At 54.1% G+C, this 7,657-nt stretch overlaps 1 long non-coding RNA gene across 1 annotated transcript; it reads right to left on the reverse strand.

Moving 5' to 3' along the window:
- Positions 1 to 588: 588 nt before the first annotated feature.
- LOC122492430 lies at positions 589 to 6,693 on the reverse strand. Its single transcript, XR_006299617.1, has 2 exons — positions 6,550 to 6,693; positions 589 to 1,165 (listed from the first exon to the last, which is right to left on the reverse strand). It is a non-coding gene; the product is annotated as an uncharacterized LOC122492430 (long non-coding RNA).
- Between the last annotated feature and the right edge of the window lie 964 nt (positions 6,694 to 7,657).

Consider the following 7,657-nt stretch of genomic DNA (forward strand, 5'->3'; position numbering starts at 1 on the left):
TTGAGGGGCAGGTGTCAGCCCGAGCGTCCAGGGGTTCCCGACTCTTGGCCACACCTCTGCCGGGTTGGCAGCAGGCGGGCGCGGCCCAGGCCTTGTTCCTCAGAGCTATCTTGCTCTGTCTCCTCTAAACCAGGTTCTGGCCAGAAAGAGATGTGCCCATGCTTCTCCAGAGGATGGGGGAGGACTGGCCTGCGGGGTGTGTGTGTGTGTGTGTGTGTGTGTGTGTGTGTGTGTGTATGTGTGTGTGTTGGGGATGAAGGGGGCCTAGCGTGTGTGTGTGTGTATGTGTATATGGCTGGCCTGGGTATGTGTGTGGAGGGGGGTTGGCCTGGCAGGTGTGTGTGTGTGTGTGTGTGTGTGGTTGGGGTGGTTGGCCTGGGTAAGCGGGGGTGGGCAGGCTGGCCCAGTCCTGATCAGGCTGGAGAGGATGAGGAGGCTGGGGGGCAGGAGGAAGAGGACCACGGCTGAACAATAGGTGGGGGCGGGGCAGGAGGCAGGGTGTGGGCTGGAGGAGCGGGGTGACCCTAGATGCCAGGGGTGTGAGTCAGGCAGCACAAGGGTGTAGTTCTCCATAGAATCCCGGGGCTGTGCAAGTACCAGAGTTGCTGCTCGAACTTTATTAGGACGAGTGCTGTGGGGGCTGGGAGGCTGGGGAAGGGCTGTGGGGAGGCCAGCGACCGAGCGCGTGCAGCGGAAGGGTGTGAAGCTGTCCTGGGCAGAAGTCAGAGCTCCCACACGTACACCAGGGCATGTTTCTCAGTTTGGGGCTCACCTGCTGGACAGCGCAGCCGGGGCCCAGCGGGCAAGGGCCCCGGGCCCCGGGGGCCCCACGCAGGCCAGGCTGGGCCACTGACAGCCTGCAGCATCCAAAGGCAGAGATTCGGGTGGAGGTGAAACAAGAAGGGAATTTACTTCAGCGAGGCCGATGCCAGGAAGACGCGGACTGGCGCTTCAAAGACTGTCTCCACGGTGCCGAAAATGCTTCCAGGCTTCTATAAGGACGACGTGGGACCGAGGCGGGTGGGCACGTGCAGGTGCGCAGGGGAGGTCAGGCTGTCCTCGTCGTGGGTGGGATCTTGCTAGCGCGGGACGGTCCTTATTGCTTGAGGGGGGTACTTGCGGCTTCCGGCAGGGGGTGCTGGGCCAGCAGAGTCTTCTGCCCGAGCTAAGAGAGAAGGTGGAAAGAATGTAACCAATTGGAGAGTACAGCCTGAGGTCAAAGTGGAGGGAGTTGAAGTGGACTTTTGACGGGAGACGCGCGGGTCCTTGCTGCTCCCCTGGGCGGGCGTGTGGGATGCGGCTGTACAAGCTGCTGCAGGGTGGGGGTGTGGGGGGATCCGCTTCCCCAGCAAGGGGTGGTAAGAAGCCAATTCCATCTTTAGGCTAGTGTAGACGAGGTGTTACCGAATACTTACGCAAGGCAAGCAGCTTTTCGCAAAAAATAAAATCTAAGTGCCGGGATTCCGACTTCTGGGCAATTTCCATTCTGCAGTTTGGGCTGGGTTGGGAAAGAGCTGGCTTCGGCCACTGAACTGAGACACCCCGGGGTTGGGGGGGGAGACACGTGCTACGTCTCACAGCACGAGGAGAGCAGACAGCGAGACCCCCAACTCATACACGGGATCTAGCCCAGTTTTTGCTGCGTAGCAGGTAAGGTACACGAACTTTGTAGTCTGATCTGATACCGAGAACAAAGGCAAAAGAAATGTAGCAAAAATGAAATCTCCTTGCAACTTGCAGGCCATTGACAAGTACTGGAGGCAGGCAGAGTGAGCCTGCCTTAATGTTAATTCTTTGCTTAGTGGCAACGAGCAACCCTAGCTTGACAGGGGCCTGACCTCCAGGGTCCTGTAAGTCTTCTTTAACGGACGAAAATCCCTTCGGAAACTTCCTTTATCTCAACACCCTCCTCCCTCCACAAGATACACGTTAGCGATCACCTTTCAACATATAGCCCACTGATATACATCGGAAGGGTCTCATGACTAATATTCTACTACACAGTACTGAATAACCTTATCTTAACAGCAATTAGCCCCTCAAGGTCCTGGAAGCCTTGCTTCTAAATTCCTTGGAGACTTAGCTCTCCCTCCCCTCCCCCACAACTAAAAAGTATGTAATCAGTCACCCCTCATGGTCCCCGTTACAGCGCTTCCCACCCAGAGTCCTGTCCCTACGCTTTAATAAAAGCACCTTCTTTGCACCGAACATCTCAAGAATTCCTTCTGTTTTTAAATAAAGTTTTAAATATTTTTACTTTTACAGAGAGAGAGAGAGAGCATGAGTGGGGGAGAGAAGCAGAGGGAGAAAGAGAGAATCTTAAACAGGTTCCATGCTCAGCGCAGAGCCTGAGGTGGGGCTCCATCCCATGACCTGATCCAAAGTCAAGAGTCAGTCGTTGAACTGAGTGAGCCACCCAGGCGCTCCTCAAGAATTCTTCCTTGACCATTTGCTCCTGGACCCCAAGCATCCAATCGCGATCCTGTGAGTGGAGGCCTCTCTTGGTCTGTTTTGGAGCAGCACAGCGAGGTGCCTAGGAGAGGACTCGGGCCTCCTTGCCTCTCCCTCAGTGCTCGGGTGACAGCCCCGGGGATTTGGCAAAGCTTCTGTCCTTCCCTCCATCCCCAGGGAGAAGTTAGCCTGGGTCCAGTGTTAGCCAGGGACACCCCACAAAAGCTCAGAAAAAGCGGAGTCTTCCCCTCAGGCCACTTGGCAGTCCTGTCCGTCCTTCCCTTGGGGGGCCCTTGAAAGAAGCATCAAGGCTGACATGCTCTCGCGGGGGCATGTCGAGAGGCGAAGGGCGGGCTTTCACCGCAGACCCCACAGGAACTTCCATCCACCCAGCTCCTGGGCAAGGGAGAGGGCGCCTCTGCTCTCCTTTTGCTCCAGAGGCAAGCAAAAACTGTCCTTAGGGGGCTCCTGGGTGGCTCAGTCGGTTGAGTGGGCTGACTGTCCCACTTCAGCTCAGGTCACGATCTCACCACTCATGAATTCAAGCCCCACACGGGCCCTCTGCTGTGAGTTCCCTCCTACAAGCGTTAAGTGTTTTCTTTACTGCAGGGTTTTGTAACGGAACCAATGTGAGTTCCCTCCTTGGTGAGTCAGAAGCCGCACCAGGTTGAGTTGTCACAAAGAAAAGTTCAGTTGTAGCAAATAAGGAGATAATGGGGAGTGGCTTCCAAAGCCAGGACTCCCGGAGCAGGGGTGAGTGGGCTCCTTTCATTTAGGGTTAAGATGCATATTTAGATAGGGAAGCCCTGTCATCATGTGTAGGGTAGGTAGAAGTTGTCCATGTGCCTTAAGGAAACATGTCTACACAGACATTGTTTGTTATGTCAATGAGGCCGAGGCTCCTTCTGGGTGGAGATTTTAGTATTATAATGAGTTAAGGTAGTCATCGGTCATTCTAGAGGTCACTCCAGGGCCCATCTGCACAAGGAGGAGTCAGGGGTTAAGTTCAAACTGGTCTGGGTGGTCTGGGCCGGCTGGTCGTGTCAGGGCTGGCTGGAGGTCACATGGGGCAGTCGCTATTGCTTGAGGGTGGTTTCACTTTCTTTAAAAAAAATTTTTTTTTTTAATGTTTACTTTTTGAGAGAGAGAGAGAGAGAGAGAGCACAAGCAGGGGACGGGCAAGAGAGAGAGGGAGACACAGAATCCGAAGCAGGCTCCAGGCTCCGAGCCGTCAGCACAGAGCCTGATGTGGGGCGCAAACCCACAAACCATGAGATCGTGACCTGAGCTGAAGTCTGGTGCTTAACCGACTGAGCCACCCAGGCGCCCCGGTTTCACTCTCTATTTGCCTGAGTAAAGCGATAGACCAGAAAGAAGAGGTTGAGGAAGAATGTGGGACTGAAAGGGCGGGCCTACGCCAGCCCACTCCATCTTGTTCGGTGTCCTTCACCTAGACCACGCCTCCTCCCTTTGAGTGACCTCCCGCTCACCCATTCAAGCTTCCTGATCAAAACACGCCACTTCCCCAGCCAATCGGCTGCCCCTAGACCCCTATAAAACCTTTGTGCTTTTGAAACTTGCTCTCTTTCCCTGGTATCTCACCGCTGCGTCGGTGCAGGTAGGGGATTGAGCTTGAGCTAACTCGAATAAAGGCTCTTTGCTTTTGCATCGGACTCGGCTCCCTAGTGGTCTTTGGGGATCACGAATTCTGGGCATAACAGGACAAAGGTCAGTGGGTACATGCTGGAGGGCTGTAAGGTCAGGTGTTGGGAGCCAGCTGGCGAGTTGCATTCTGGTTTTCGCTATTTTCTGTACTCTGTAAAAGCCTCTAATCAGAATCTAAATTTTCTTTAATTTTTATTTTATTTTTTAAGAAACAGAGAGGGTCAGAGCGTGAACGGCGGAGGGGCAGGGAAAGAGGGAGACACAGAATCCGAAACAGGCTCCCGGCTCCGAGCTGTCAGCCCAGTGCCCGACGCGGGGCTCAAACTCATGAGCCGTGAGATCATGACCTGAGCCGAAGTCGGACGCTCAACCGACTGCCCCACCCAAGCGCCCCGTCTATTCAGAACCTAGATGAACACTTTCCAACTTAGATTTTAACATAGAGGTGCCACACCATTAAAGGGTAACAGCACCTGGGTTTGCCCTCCTGCCTGAAGACACAAAACAACAAAACCAGACTAAATACGTGAAACGCAGATCTTCAAGATACCAGACATCAGAGGACAGCGATCCCTGAGGGGCGGGAAACAGTTGAGTCCGTCAATTGCTCTAATTTACTGCCTTGAACGATTTCCCAGCATCGCAGGGTGGAGGAAACTGAAGACGAGCCCAGAAGGCCTGTCGAGTTGAGGACACTGAGCTGGGAGTTCAGGGAGGCCAAGGTCGCCAAGGTCCTGAGAGGAGAGAGCTGAGGAAAGCCAGTCAGAAAGATCCGTCTGGGGGCCTGCCCAGCGTGCAGAACCGTCCCGATCAGCACCTCCAAGTGAGGCAAGTACTCAGTCGGGGGGGGGGGGGGGGGGGGGCGGGGATATCATTACAGGGAACAGGGCCAGGCACCACACGGAGCCGGGAATGGCCCTCGTTCCCAGCAGAGAAACGAAAGGGAGAAAACTCCTCATAACCCGGGGGGTGTGGGTGGACCACTTAGGAAGGTCTTGCCTCAGTAGCGGGAACGAATCAGCCCTCGACCGAGCACTGATCTGGACCACTTAAATCATAAAAGCAAGACCAGAAATGATCAAACCGTTTCCAAAGAATTTAAGTGCATCCCAGAACAAAGCTCAAAATTCATAGGAAATTTATATAAAAAGAACAACATTTACATAAAAATAACCAGCAACCAACATAATCAACTTCAGCACGTCTGGTATCCCATCAAAGATTTTGAGGTGTGCGAAGAGCCTGGGAAATGACTCTTAGTGAGATCAGTCAATCACTGAAAAATGATCCAGAGGTGACGATGATGCTAGAGCCACCGGAGGAGGACATTGACATTTATTATCACTGTCTGTAGTCCATAGATTTAAAACATTAAATAGATAAATGGAAAACATAGAAAAGATCCCATCTAACTCTAAGAGATGAAAACTGTGATGTTTGGAAGGAAATGCCCTGCAAAAGGATGGACAGCAGCTCGAAAATGCAGAAGAAAGACATTTGAGGGGCGCCTGGGTGGCTCAGTCGGTTGAGCGTCCGACTTCGGCTCAGGTCATGATCTTACGGCTCGTGAGTTCGGCCCTGCGTCGGGCTCTGTGCCTCCTTCGCTCTCTGCCCCAACCCACTCGCGTTCTGTCTCTGTCTCTCTCAAAAATAAACAAGTATTAAAAAGGGAACAATAACCTTTGATAGGACTTGTATTGAGTCAGCAGATACCTCTGAGAGATATCGCCCCCTTCCCCGCGTGAAATCCCCCAATCCATGAGCACAGGACGCCGTTCGGCTTCTGTGGGCCTTCTTTAACTGCTTGCAGCCATGTTGGGTAGTTTTCCGTGGGGAAGGCGAGAGGGAGGGAGAGAGAGGAGGAGGGAGAGAGAGGAGGAGGGGGGGAGGGAGAGACAGGGGGAGGGACAGAGCGGGGGAGGGAAGGGAGAGAGGAGCCAGGACGAGGACCCAAAGGACTGCAGTCTCCAGGGTGGTGTGAGCCCATCCCCCTCAGATCACTCTGATGTGGCAGCTGCAAATCGGGGGAGAGTCAGTCCCCATTTGGACCTGCTGTCTCAACAGTCCCAGATTTCTCCCAAACCAGGGCACCCAGGTGACTCTCGCTGGAGAAATCACCAGAGGGCAGCCCTGTGTTACCCCGATTAGGCCGTGTGGGATCCTCTAGCTGTGCCTTCAGGGAGACCGTGCTAGGGTTTGAGATTAGGTGTCCCCTGCGTCCTCGAGAGACATCTTCTGTTACTTGGCATCTGCAAACCCTAGCCGTCTTCCAGATAGTTGGTGACCCTGCATTGTGAAGTCCCCGTATGCTCAGTACGCAGTCTTTCAGCAGGCCTTGGGCAGCAGGAACCTTCCAGGTCTAGGGAACCTGGGCATGGGGCCAAAGGACTGCAGAGGTTCCAGGGTGGTTGGAGCCCACCCCCCCATACCTACTCTGAGACAGCAGTGACAGTCCCCAATTGAATCTGCTGCCTAATCTGCATGCAGGCATCTTCTGTATCAAGGTTCACAAATGTCTCTTCTTGGAAGAGACATGCCTCTTCTTCCAGCTCTGCCTTCAGGGTAATATGCCCATTTGCGTTGGGTGGGGCTTGGAATCCAAGAGACGCCTTGTCCTCCGAAATGCCCACTCCTGTGACCTTGTCTTTCCCGTTTCATGACTTTATCGAGGTGCCTGGCTACCTGACCTGAGAAGCCGGCCTGTGTGCACATGCACATTATCAGCTCTTATTGGCAGCCTGGCCCTGGAGGGCAATTGCAGGGAGAGGGCGGGTCACAGTGGCAAACTATTTGGAGCACCTGGCACGGCCTATTTCCAAGACTTAACATGGCCACCATCTTAAAAGGCAGCCTTAGAACGCTTTGTGGAGCGTGGGCTCCCTGTACCCGAAGCCCATTCAAGTGGTTGGGGTCCAGTTGGACCCGCGCAGATTTGTAGCGCACCCTGCAGCCCCGGGCCAACGGACAGCGTGCTGACCGCACATGCGTGGGCACTGCAAGTCTAGGTAACCGGGGACACAAGAAAGGGAAAGTGGCCAAAGGGGAACAGTCGCAGGGGCAGGTTTTTAGGGAGAGCTGGCATCGGCTTAATTCCGAGCCTTAACCTACACAAATGCACCTATTTTCCTGGAAGGCAGACCTGGGAGGGCCGCATGACATGCTTAGGGGTCCTCTCCCAGAAGAGATACGTGGCAGGCTTGACTGCCGGAGTCCAGGGTTCCACAGAGGCAGCCGGTCCGGATGGAGACAGAAAGTCCCCAGTTAAAAATGGAGCCTCAGAGGGGCGCCTGGGTGGTTCAGTCAGTTGAGCGTCCGACTCTTGATTTTGGCTCAGGTCACGATCCTAGGGTTGCGGGATCAAGCCCCGCATCAGGCTCCACACTGGAGCCTGCTTGGGATTCTGTCTCTCTCTCCCCCTGCCCCTCTCACCCACTCGCACATGCTGACTCTCTAACGTAAAAATAAAAAATAAAAGATAACATAAAATGGAACCTCAGAAAGATTTCGGAGTGTGGGCTCTCTATAATACCCTGAGGCGCTT

This window comes from Prionailurus bengalensis, chromosome C2 (assembly GCF_016509475.1).
Source record: "Prionailurus bengalensis isolate Pbe53 chromosome C2, Fcat_Pben_1.1_paternal_pri, whole genome shotgun sequence".
Taxonomy (NCBI): domain Eukaryota; kingdom Metazoa; phylum Chordata; class Mammalia; order Carnivora; family Felidae; genus Prionailurus; species Prionailurus bengalensis.